Source organism: Mobula hypostoma, chromosome 26, assembly GCF_963921235.1.
Source record: "Mobula hypostoma chromosome 26, sMobHyp1.1, whole genome shotgun sequence".
In the NCBI taxonomy this organism is placed as follows: domain Eukaryota; kingdom Metazoa; phylum Chordata; class Chondrichthyes; order Myliobatiformes; family Myliobatidae; genus Mobula; species Mobula hypostoma.
In genome coordinates, this window is record NC_086122.1 from 17,354,100 (window position 1) to 17,367,944 (window position 13,845).

At 38.9% G+C, this 13,845-nt stretch overlaps 1 protein-coding gene across 2 annotated transcripts in view; it reads left to right on the forward strand.

The window, feature by feature from the left end:
* Nucleotides 1-1,232: 1,232 nt before the first annotated feature.
* The window catches only part of angpt2b (angiopoietin 2b), a 227,810-nt gene continuing 215,197 nt past the window's right edge, over nucleotides 1,233-13,845 (forward strand). For both annotated transcript variants that reach the window (XM_063033629.1, XM_063033631.1), the window contains exon 1: nucleotides 1,233-1,320. The gene's annotated coding sequence lies outside the window, so the exon portion shown is untranslated. The remainder of the gene's footprint in view (nucleotides 1,321-13,845) is intronic.

A 13,845-nucleotide genomic window follows, 5' to 3' on the forward strand; every position in this document is an offset into this window, starting at 1 on the left:
AAATGTAAGTAATTATATATAAAAATCTAATAATGTTAGCAGTTATAGGATGAATATGGAATAAAACGTGCACAAATAAATACCACAGCAACACGAGGAATTCTGCAGATGCTGGAAATTCAAGCAACACACATCAAAGTTGCTGGTGAATGCAGCAGGCCAGGCAGCATCTCTAGGAAGAGGTACAGTCGACGTTTCAGGCCGAGGCCCTTCGTCAGGACCAAAAACCACCATGTATTACAATGTAGACAGCATTATTAGAAGTGCCTACAGTGCAGTTCAGTGACGGGGGTAATAGATAGAGGGGAGATGGGGAGCAAACTAGGATTTTCCCATTTAAGTCAATACCAGCTCAGGTAGCAATCTCATTTCCCCACTGATTGCCCTGATTTCTATCATCCATATGGGTAAACTTGCAGTAACCACTCAACTTACTAGCCTGGATGTCTATATTTCGTCTTCATATTCACAGGCAGAATCTGTAATCTTCACACCAACAGCTCTGGAAAACTGGATCAATCCTGGTTTGGCGGAGCTCTGAAACAGCAGCACATTCATAGCACACCTCTGCTCTCCCTTTCCTCCTTTCTGCTTTTAACCTGAGGTGCCTTGCAACTAGGTGCACCAAAGAACCCACAAACAGCACAATAACCTGTACACTTGACTGTTTTATCGTTTCTTCACTGGATTTGCTTTACAAGTCTAGACAACAAAACTCCTGAAAAGTTGCATTACTGATCCTTTCCTACGAGCATCATTGTTTGCATTAAAGTTTATGAACTTTGTGTGAACTTGTTTATTGCAAATTATGAATAACATACTAGAATTCTGAAAAAAAATGTTCAATTAATTTCTGTTACTTTTGCAATGTTTGAAGACAATTATTTCTTGTAATGCAGACAGATCCAGTAGCTTTTGAACAGCTATTGCTCATCTAAGTGACTTGTAGGCCTTCCTCTTACATAAACAGCATTTCTGGCAGCTCCTAAAGAAAAGAATTTTTGGCAACCTTTCAGGAAGTGCTGCTTGAAGTCATGTATGGAAATCTGTGCAATTTACTCTGATTTCTTGGTTGAGACCAAACTAATTTCAACTGCCCTCCCTGTGCTTAGCACAAGATACTGCTTTGTTAAATACAGATTTCTGCTCAGTTTTTAGCGTAATGTATAACCTACCCGAAAATCTACAGAGTTTTTCCAGCCAGAGGAAGAACTCAAGCCACAATCAATAGCAACTGCTCATCGCTCATAATGAGCCACAGGCAATGAATTCCACTGTGAAGAAAGTATTTGTTCAACTGAATATTTAAAACTCAGTAAGGTAAGTGTTCTTTGGTATCTCAGATGGGTATATTTTTCTGTATTATTCTTTATTTTGATTGAATATTTCAGGCTTATCTTGGGTATAGCTGCATTTTTATAAAAGTTAATTAACTATAGAAATGAGAATCATAAGAAAGAATAGGCATCGTCAAGTATCTGTACACTGCATCAGCATCTTTGGTTTTAATTTACTAGTGTTGACATGTACAAAATGCTAGCCAATGTCTTTTGCAAAATTAGTTTTTGTTTTGCAGTTTGATTTAATCCAGTAAACAACCATTTTTGCTGAAACCCAGAATAATTGAATGAAGGAAAAATGAGGGTTCAAAGAATTTCTATTAACTTTTGACGTTGTTTGGCATGTCTAGGACCAGAGGGCACAGCTTCAGAATAGAGGGACTTCCATTTAGAACAGAGATGAGAAGGAATTTCTTTAGCCAGAAGGTGGTGAATTTGTGGAATTCATTGCCATGGATGGCTGTGGAGGCCAAGTCATTGGGCATATTTGAAGTAAAGGTTGATAGGTTCTTGATTAGTAAGGGCATCAAAGGTTATGGGAAGAAGTCAGGAGAATGGTGTTAAGAGAGCCATGATGGAATCGTAGAGAAATCTCGATGGCCTGAATGGCCTCTTTCTGCTCCTATGTCTTATGGTCTTATGATCATTGCAAAACTATAATTTAAATTGTTTCATCTTGTATGGTCCTCCAAGAGGGCCACAACCTTGTCGTAGGGTTTGGAGGCTTGTGTGTCTCAATGACCTGGAGAGCTACTTTGGTCGGAGTCAGAGGCTTGTGCTTTTGTGCTCGTTAGTGTCACCCAGTCCAAACAAGTCAAAGGGTAGAGTTCAGACTGAGAGTGGTCCACCGGTCCTCCAGGTTTGGGGGGTTCAGCTCAGAGATAACAACTCTGACAAGTAAAAAAAAAAGTGCTATGGTAACAGCAATGGGGAATCTTTCTATATTTGTGTATGACAATATGAACAGTCAGAGATGGAAGACCTCCATTGTTCCCCTAAATGCCAGCGGCATAATGGGCAGGAAAAAAAAAACTGCTTGATAATATAGCAAAACACTGTACACGCTGGAATCCTGGAATGTAAAGAGAAATGGCTGTAAATATTCAGCAAGTCAAGCAGCATCTATGGAGAAGGAAAAATAGAGTTAAGATTTCAATTTGGTGTAATTTCATCAGAATTTCATCAGCTGGATGTATTGACTGTTTTTCCTTCCACCGATATTTGCTAACTTACTAAATACTTCCGGTACTTTAAGCTTTTATTTCAGATTTCCCGTGTCTGCAGCGGTGTTCCACAAAGTTGTCACTCAATCTGCAATTGTTTTCTCCTGTGTGGATGAAATTACATTCTGAGCTTTGATTCAAAGAAGTAGAAATTCTTAAGTTCAGTTGAAAAGAGTGTTTAGGGAAGCTGAAGAGAGAGTTGAAAGGCAGATATTTCATCTCCTATGGTCCTGAAGAAAAGCATTGAGGAAACATTTTTACTGGAGGTCAATGAATCAGAAAGCACCTAAAGGGAACAATCCGTTTGGAATGCTGCCAACAGGGTGGAAGTATATGTATCTATTTGATATTTCCCATTGATCATAGTCAAAAGTAATCATCACAATACCTTCAGGTACCATATCTGCAAGACTGAGCAAGAAATATTGAGGAATTGTTGTAGTGTTGGAAGAATTTATTTCAAGAAGATACTTTACATTTAGGTCATATTTGCCCACAGGTCGTGGTAGAAGATTCTGTGGCATCCTTTTAGATACGATGGGAGGAGATCTTCTCAGTGTCTTTTGCAATATCTAATCTTGAAATTGCATCTGAAAAGACTAGCTGATTCCTGCCACATTGCTCTTTGTGGGAGTTTGTTATAGAGGAGTCCAAAGGAAATTTATTATCAAAGTACGTATATGTCATGTATGGGTCTACCCTGAGATACATTTTGATTCAGGCATTCACAGTAGAACACAGACGAAGAATGGAAAGCAAGCAATGTGCTGAAGAAGACAAATTGTGTAAATGCAAAAAATACAAATAATAATAAACAAATAATACTGAGAATATGAGATGTAGAGTTCTTGCAAGTGAGTCGATGGGTTGTGTTTGGTGAGCATTTCAACGTTGAGATGAGTGAGGTTATCAACACTGGTTCAGGAGCCTGATGGTTGAAGAATAACAAATGTTCCTGAACATGGTGGCATGGTACTTAAGGCTTCTGTTCCTCTGTCTGATGGCAACAGTGAGAAGAGAAGTTCACCATATGTTTCCTACCTTACAACAATGTTTACAACATAAGAGTACTTCATTGGCTTTGAAACTTCTTGAAGTTGTGAAAGATGATAGGGAAATGCAACTTTTCATTTTGCGTTTTAGAATTAGTGGAGTGTCCATAATCCTACTTTTTTAACCAATAAGCTGAAGCTGTACAGGCTATATTATCATGCTCACAACCTAGTAAAATGCCTAAAGTCAATTTATTCAGAAAACATATTTTATATAGTATAAAAAGTGAATATGACCAAAAACCACAGCAACCTCTTCCCTAAGAAGCAAATTAACCTGTTTCTGGAGAAATGCATTGAGAGAAGGAGATCTATTTGCTTTAGGAAAAGAAAGATGAGGCTTCCACACCAGTTAAGCAAAATACATAGTGCGTACATAGCCATGATTTCAGCTGCCTGAAGTCTGGTGCAGCTTCTGTGCTGTTTGAAGTCTTCACACAAAAACAAAACATCCATTCTCTTGTTTTTCAGTACAGATACAAAGTCACAAAAATGGAAACTGGCTCTACTATTTTCAGATCAATTGGTTCTTCAAATTTACGTGCCTCACTTGTCCCCTACAAACACAAACCTCCTTTCAAAAAATAAATTGTCAATCACTTTCACATGTTTTAATCTGCTGTGGTTGCCAAGGTGCTGGAACTGACAACATGATATTTGTGGCAGCTGCTTTTACTTGCAAACTAGATTATCAACAAATTTTAAATGGTACATTGAAATCTCACATAGTGCAGGGACAATTGGACTGCTACAATAAAGCAAGTAGCAAAAAATAAATCCCAAACTACAATTTTTAACATTAATCAAGGGAAGAAGTGAAGACAATTGGACTTCGAACTTACATTTCAGTCAAAAATAGCGCTTTCTAACTTTAACAACATATGGGTGAAGTCACTGACTTGCAACATATTGTCCCTTAGGAAGTTGCTTTAACGCTGCAGACTTCATGATTTATTGAATACAACTAACTTTGGTTCAATATTATTGGTCAGCTTATCTTTATCTTACTTTGACTGGTGTTTCACAAAATAGTTGGAAGGGATGTTGATAATCTTTTTCATTTATAGATGCACATCACTCACTAAATGACAAGACCATTTTAAATGTGATGGAGCTATATGAGATTATGACTGCTATGTACAGTATGCAAGAAATAGAGGCAAGATGATCTCAGTAACAGATGGATCATGAGCCAGGGCATAGTTTTAAGACTCTGGGCAAAAGGTGCGGAGGGATTGTCAGGAAAAGCTCCTTCATGTGGACAGTAACTAAATTCAAATGAACTTATACAAAGAAGCAAGGGAGTAGGATAGAGCTCAATAAACACCAAATGCTTCAGTTATGCTCCACCAATTCAATGATTATTTGATTCTGCAAAGTTTGTAAGGCCAATACAGCATGACCCATTCTTCAATAAAATATGCTCAATTGCTTCTTATTAAACTTTAGATCCTTGTTGCTAGTCACTGCCCAATGACTCCTAATGGTAATTGTGTGCCTCAGCTTTGAGCAATTAAAACCCATTGCAGTTTAATAGGCATTCCATAGACCCTGTGAGGGCTCATAGGCTCAACATATATATTCAGAGGTGAAGCTTTTTTTTCTGGTCTGGAGTGACTAAGGAGGCACATACAAAAATGACAACATAGGTACTAGTCATTCCAACCAGAAAAGTAAAGCAACTGCTTCAAAGAATTAGCTGGCATTATTCTTGACTTATTCTGTCCATATCTACATGACCTGAATTATTTTTAGCAGCTAGTGACATTTTGCTCTGTTCCCTGCATTGTACCTAACCAGTGTGTTGCTCAAATGTCATTTGTATTCACTTCCAAAAGTCAGTTGGTGTCTTCCTTTTCTGATATTTATTTCAGATTGTATATTTTTATTCAATAGAATATTTAATTCTCAGATTTGTGTAGTGTAATAAAATTTGTTCAAATCAATAGCCATTTTCAAAACGGTGTTAAATTTGATTCATTAGCTTCATTAGCAATTTGGTAAAGGGCTAAAATCTTCAAATTAGTTTATTGTTGATGACCCTTTTCAGTACTGTAGTTAGTTCCTGCAACATTTTTCTTCAAGTAAGGATCAAATACAATTGACCTACTTTGTAATGCCTCAAACCAAATTAACATGATTTACAAATACATTTTCTAAAACCCCATTATGAATTAATCTGCAAAAATTATAATGTTTGCAGTAAAAGAAAATATATTTGCTTATTATCATATCCAAATGTAAAAGGAAGATTTTTCAAATTAACGTTCATGTGTAAGTTCAGCCTAATTTATATGATTCGTGATGGTCATCTCAAATAGGTGAGTTCTTCCCATTGCAAAAAGAAGTGAGGCATAATATTTTTGTTAAAATAGGGAAGTGTCTTATAGTGTAGGAAGATTTAATTTCTCATGCTGTACTATCAGAGGCACTTTGGGGTGCTGGAGAGCAGACGTCAGACACATTCCACACTATGAGAAAGCATTTTGGAGCAGCTGGTCGTAGAATAGCTAAGCCAGAATTTTGCAGTTCTGTGTTTCTCATGATAGAGGATAATCTGGAGGAGAAAGCAACTTGTCAGAGAAATGAAAATGTGAAATGCTATCGGATATAATGGAAGAGATATTGATTGTTTGTAACAATGTACAAAAGAAAGAAATAGCTGATGAAATATTGCACTCATCTGCTTTAATTCAAGCAAAAGATCTTAAACTTGAGTGTAGAAATTGCACAAAATAGTAGCATGCCCTGACAGGGCACCTCATCCAAATTTCAGCTCCATGGATGTAATGACAGTACAATGTGAGCTTCTCTTCTGCAAAGTCCTTCATGCAAAAAAAAACTGATCAGAATTTAATGCTAGTTCTTTTAAGGCTCATCTTGCAAAGCAATGGATTCCACATGCCAATTGGGAAATTTTCAATGTTAACTTTTTGGTGTCAGTCGTCATTAGATCGGAATAAATGCTTGTTGGGAGCTGTTGGGAGATGATTGAGGTTTATCTATAGCTTTATAAAGCAAAAGAGTGTGAATTCCCATGAAAGCAGTGTATAATAATTCATTACAGCTGCAGGCAGTAGATCAGAGTGGTCACAAGTTATTGGAGAAGAACGTTCTGGCTATTGCTGTAAGACCAACAAAATTATTTCTAGCTACTTATGCAGTAAGAGAGCTTGTGTTATATAGCACTACATAAGGCCATTAGGAAGCAAGCTTTTGTGAATCTACAGGAGAGGGCATAAATCTCAATGGTCCAGTTTACCTCACTCCTCTCTCGTGTAGACTGTGTTTGGTTATCATTTACACAATGTGCTTTTACCCTAAAACTGCAGGGGTCAAAGTGTACTCAGTTCACATCTTGGGGGAACAAAAAGGGTCTTAAAATGAGTGTCTGCTTCTGATGCCATTAAGCTACAGACAGTGACCTCCAGTTTAAAAATTTAACAGCTAGCCAGGGGCTAGATTTGCTTTTTGACACTGGAAGAAAGCAATGTTAGAAGGGGAAAATAATCAAGTTTGGCAACTTATTAACTCTTGGTTGCAGGATTCATCAGGGTAAGTAAAAGTGTGAGATTATTCCCCCTATCACACTCAAACAGCTTCTGCCATTAATGAAACTATGGTTGAGTTGCAGTTTAATTCCATCCATGTATGCATGTATGTCCTTTAATACACTTTGCCAGGAAAAGCTACATATCAATCTCACATTTTAATTTATTAGTGCATCTGGTTCTTTTTGTAATCTACCTTTTAACCATCCATGAAGAAATGTTCCCCAAGCTCTCCCCTGAATGTGTGTTCAGTTACCATGGGCAAGTTTATAACTCCTTATCATGAGCAGTGACCTTTCTCTTAAAAAAAAGCCTTAAAACAGCTCATGAGTACCAAATTCTTCAGCAAAATCTAACCTTTGAATGCCTGGTAATATTTTGTTGAATTTACATTTCACTACTTTCAAGGACAATTGAGCTGATCCCAGAATTACACACTGAGCCCAACACCGGGCATTTGTACTGCTATAGTAAAATTTTACAAGTTTTCACTCAGGCCCTCAATGATGGTAGCTGATTTCAATTGCTGGAATTACTCAGAAGATCAAGCACCTTGTGCAGAAAGTAAAACAATTAATGTTTCAGGACTTTCTTTGGGAAATTTCAAGAACTGTCATGTTTAAACAAGTTTAAAAGAGAATGGGATAAGAGGAGCTAAGGCAATGCCTGTAATAATTCTGAGACCAAGATAGATCTCCACCAGGAGAGAATGCTGAAGGTTTGTTGATGGAAGATAATGACAGGTGAAAATAGGGCATAGAGAAAGGAAACAATTTGGTTTTGTCAGATACAGTCAAGCATTTGCAGAAAACCTGAAACACAATTCCAGTAAAGCCCAGCAGGTCGAGCAGCAGCAGCGGGGAACAAGAAATATTTTCTGAGCGGTCCCTTCCAGGACAATGAGCTGCACTGCCCTGCAAGCTAAAGGAAAGGTATGTTGCATCTGGAGTTTCTCCAATTAGCGGACAATTTCCCTTCACACCTCTCTGAGGTAGTGGGGAACCACGCACGAGGCAAGTTACAGCAGTGGTTTGCCATTGCCTTTGGGTGAGTTTCCAAAGAGATCACCAGTTCGTAACCCAGCATGGATAGAAAGCATGCAGGGGAGCCAGCTGGATTCAAACTTGGGACCTTTTGTCACAAAGTCCGGCACTGATGCCACTACGCCACCAGCCGGGTCCTGCAACCTAACTATAGCCATAGTCTAATTACAGGACAGTTTACAATGATCAAATAACCTACTAACCAGTACATCTTTGGACTGTGGGAGGAAACTGGAGCACCTGAATGAATTCCACACACTCACTGCTTAGAAAATGCTGAATTGAACCGTGAACTCCAACACCCTGACCTGTAATAGCGTCATGCTAATCACCTGACTGTGTCTATGGAATGAGAAACAGAGTTCATGCTCTAAATCAAATGCTCCCTCCATCAGGAGAAAGTATTAACTGCAGCTGCCACTGATCCTTACATATTGTATACCACCCGTCCTATTGATCAGCCTCAGTGTCCCCTCTCTCTTGCATCCAAACTGGTAATTTTTGATACAAATGGGAAAAGTTGTTTACCCAAAATTTAATATTGAGTCCTAAGCACAGAAAATGAGAAGTCTTTCCTCAAGTTTTAGATTCATTAGTGCAGTTCAAGCTGAAGAAGTCAAATTGGGAATGAGGTGCTGACAGCAAAAGGAACCATAAATTACCCTAATGAACCAGATGTGAAAAGGTAGAGCAGGGTAGTGCAGCAGTTGGCACAATGACTTTCCATGGCAATCTGTAAGTTTGCGGTCCATTCATGCCACTATCTGTTTGGAGCTTTTCTGTTCTCCCCATGACCACGTGGGTTCCTCCAGGTGTTCTGGTTTCTACCGACATTCTAAAGAAGCGTGATTAGGATTGGTGAGTTGTGGGCATGCTACGTTGGCACAGAAAATGTGGCGACACTTGCCCAGCACAATCCTCGCTGATTTGATTTGATGCAAATGATGCATTTCACTGTTCGTTTTGATGTACATATGACAAATAAATCTTATCATTTTTTTAATCTCTATAATCTCTGAACAGAACAGAGATGATCAACTTTGTTAAGCAAGAAAAGATCAGATAAAGAGATCTTGTAAAGGAAAACAAACTGATGATGTTCTACCATTTCGCAACCAATGTCATCGCTGTATAAATAAAGCAAGCAGACATAATACATTGCTAGTTTAATCCAATAGATTATGTGCAGTTTGGAATTTCCTCCCCAGCTTCTCAATCTCTCTCTTTAAAATGATCCTTCTTTCCTATTTCTTTGACCAAGCTTCAGGTTTTCTTACTTAATAGCTTCAAAGGTGACAAAATGCCTAATTTCGTTCCTGTAAAGCCAGCACTGTGAAGCGTTACGCCAACCGCTATGCTGCTGTGCTGCCTATTAGCTTACGTTTCTTAAGTCTTCTTTAGAATATTGTGTCCAGCTTCATTTTGTCATTTGGAGGATTTATTAATAATTCACAAGAGGATGACTGGATGACCACCTGATCTCATGCTCTTTAGTCTGCAAGAGAGATGAGTTTTTGACTCTCCAAAAACAAATACAGACATCAGTGAGATTTCATTGAGTTCTTCCTCAGTATGAAACACGCTGATAAACTGTGTTCACATGGTGGACTATCTGAGCTAAATTTATTGGAAATAACCAGTGGGCATGAACATAATACAACACAAGATAAAATCACATGAACTGCCAAAATGTTTTTCTTATTTCATGTCTGCTGCTGTTCTGATTACAGATTTGCTGCTAGCAATTAATAGGGAATTGGATGAGATCCCCAACTGTAGTAAAAATTAGAGTATACAAAACACTACTTGTTTCAAAATATGTAAGTATGATACCACTGCATAGCCTTTATGATCATGTGTGTATCATCTGTGTAACTTGCTTTGCCTGAGAAGAATCTAAATCAATGCTCTTTATACTTTCCTGTATGTTATTCTGCAAGTTACTTCACTACATCTAGAAACCCTTAAATACTCTAACTTGACATTGTCCGTGAGAACCTAGTGAGAAATAATTCAAGCTGTCCAAAGTAGCAAATACGAGGGCAGACAGTAATAATCATGGTGGCAAGGTATGAACACTCATGACTAATTTTAGTGACATAAACATTCAGACATGAAGCAAAAGGACTCGGGCAGAGGGATGGGTAATTAATGTGGATCATCGAGCAAAAACTTCATAAATTCTTAAAACTGTAATGCTGCAAACTGTCATATTTTCACGTCTGCCGATGATACAAAATGAGGCAGGGTTATGAGTAGAGACAGGATGTAAAGAAGCTTTAAAGCAATCTAACAAGAACTTGACAGATGGAATATAATGTTGTAAAATATGAATTTATACAAACTGACCGAGTGTTTTTAGATGTTACAATGGTCTTTGCTACGACTATAGAGAACATGAATAAGAATACCTTACCGCTATTTTGCGGACACTTGCTGAGACCACACCTGTTGTATTAGTTGCCTTTTTTTTACCTCAAAACGATATCTTTGCATTTGAAAAAATGCAGCAAAGATTCATTAGACTGATTCCAGGGATGATGGGTTTGTCATAGAAAGAAGAACAGAACTGCATTCCCTGATATTTGGGAATATAAGAGAAGATTTCAATAAAACACAGAATTCTTACATAGATCAGTGGGGAGGATGTACTTCTGGTGGAGGATTCTAAAACCAAAGGTCATATTCAAGAGTTAACCCAAACACAAGAAAATCTGCAGATGCTGGAAATCCAAAGCAACACAAACAAAATGCTGGAGGAACTCAGCAGGCCAGGAAGCATCTATGAAAAAGATTAAACAGTCGACGTATTTGGCCAAGACCTTTCATCAGGATTGGAAAGAAGGTGGAGGAGTCAGAGTGAGAAGCTGGGGGGGGAGGGGAGGAAGAAGTACAAGGTGGTAGGTGATGGGTGAAACCGGGAGAGGGGGAGAAGGTGAAGTAAAGAGTTCCAAAGTTGATTGATGAAGGAGAGGGATTTTGATCGTAGAGGACAGAAGACAATGGAAGAAAGGGAAGGGTGTAGGAGCACCAGAGGGAGGTGATGGACAGGTAAAGAGATAAAGTGAGAGAGGGTAACAGGAATGGGAATTGGTGAAAAGGGGGAGGGACAATTACCGGAAGTGTGAGAAATCAATGTTCATGCTATCAGGTTGGAAGTTACACAGGTAGAACATAAGGTGTAGCACCTCCAACCTGACTGTGTACTCATTGTAGCAGTAGAGGAAGACATGGACTGACATGTCAGAATGAGAATGGAAAGCAGAATTGAAATGCGTGGCCACCAGGAGATCTGGTGAATGGAGCAAAGGTGCAGGACGATGCAGTCTCCCAATCTACATTGGGTCTCACTGATAGATAGGCTACCTGATTCCAAGGGTTCCAAGAGTTGAGCCATTAATGATTGAAATGAGGAGAAATTTCTTTATTCACTTGGTGAATCTTTGGAATTCTCTCCCCAAGGCTACCTCTGAGTTCACTGCATATCTCTGGATACTAATGGAATCAATAGACATGGGGATAGTGCAGGAGAGTAGAGCAGAAGATCTTGAACAATGGCAGAGTCAGCTCTTAAGGTCAAAATAACATCCTACGTCATGCGGTCCTCTGCTGTTAAAGTGGTACTGAAACCCAATCTAGCTCTATTGGAAACTTCAGCTTTTATAGAGATATGAATATGAACCTTTCAGCTTTTATTCAGTAAAATGAAATTGGTTTAATGGCAAACAATATTGAGGTGGAGAGTGAACCCAAAGATATCCCAGATCAAAATATGAGAAACTGAAAGGAAGTCATCTTTGAATGGTTTGGGTATGCCACTTAGAGACAAGTGATATTTCCTTTCATAGTAACAGAGGTATCATAGTATTGTTTCTTTGAAGATTGCAGAAAGCTGCAAAGGTCACTCAGTACCAGAAGTGATTGTATAGTTGTGTTAATGAGTCTGTATCATCACTATGTTCAGTACATTTCTGAACTGACCTTTGCAGCAAGAGTTCATGTGTTGCTTAACAGACAACCAATGTTGAAGGGAAAATACGAAATATGTATAATCTGTGGCCACATGTACACCTTAATTCAAATATCTAATCAACCAATCATGTGGCAGCAACTCAATGCATAAAAGCATGCAGACATGGTCAAGAGGTTCACTTGTTGTTCAGACCAAACATCAGAATGAAGAATAATGTGATCTAAATGACTTTGACCATGGAATGATTGTTGGTGCCGGACAGGTGGATTGAGTATCTGAGGAACTGCTAAACTCCGGGGATTTTCGCGCACTATGTTCTCTAGAGTTGACAGAGAATCGAGCGAGAAAGAGAAAAAAGGAACACCCGGAGAGTGGCAGTTCTGCAGGTGAAAATCCCTTGTTAATGAGAGAGGTCAGAGGAGAATAGCCAGACTGATTCAAGCTGACAGGAAATCAAATTAACAAGCATTACAATAGTGGTGTGAAGAAGAGTATCTTTGAACACACACTTCAAATCTTGATGAGCTACAGCAGCAGAAGACCACAAACATACTGAACACTCAGTGACCACTTTATCCGGTATGTTTTCTACCTAATAAAGAGGCAGCGAGTGTATATTCTAACATTTAAGTCTACGGGTTAAGAGGAAAGATGGATGGACATGCTTCCAAAACCAGTAAAGAATTTTGGCTGGTTTCTGGCCAGTATTAGATCTACAATGGACAAATGGCAATTGCAAAGCTGCGTGTTCTGACAGCCAGCCTGAATCGTCTAAATTGGTTTGGCATGAACAGTGAGCCCGGCAATATAATCTATTATTAATGTAGTGATATCATCCATTGCACAGATGCCAACTCAGTACAGTGAAATGTGTCAGGATCACAAATTGCAAAAGGGCAGATGCACTCTGTTTGTCAGACTGTACCCCAGAGGGTAACATCATCACAGTAGCACCAAGCAACCTGCAGGTGGACTTCAGAGGTTGAAGCAGTATTTGAAGGGGGAAAGGAATTGTTGACTGAGTGACTCATTTCCGAAATGGGGTTTTGATCTAAAATGTGAATAAATCCCTTCCTCCCACGGATGCTGCTTGACCTGCTGAATTCCCCTAGCAGTTTGCTTGTTGCCCTCAATTTCAAGATCTGCAGTCTCTTATGTCTCCAACTACCAAGCAGCTCTTCAATTTGACAGAGCACTGAAAACAAAACTCCACATAGATTGGTGCAGCAATGTGGCCAAACTTAGTTTGCAGGATCAACACCTCATATTCCATCTCGTGGTGATATTGTTGCCTCTTACAATGGCCAGAAAGTGAAGTCTCATTATTGTAGTTGACTGCAGGACAGACCAAATCCCTCCTGCAAGAATTGAGTCAATGAACTAAATAACACACACAAAATGCTGGAGGAACTCCACAGGCCAGGCTGCATCTATGAATAAGAGTACAGTACAGGCCAAGAACTAAAGATGGGTTGAATGATTCAATAGAGTATAAGAATTGTACGACAACATCTATATGAACTTCCAGAACAGTGATTCTCAAAGTGTGTAATATTGACCCCCTCCCAGAGGCAGTGGAAGATTTTGAGGGCTCAACAAAGAGAAGGGGGATGTTGGGCTGCACTCAGTAGCAAGAGGGAGGCTGAGGGAATGTAGTCTTAAT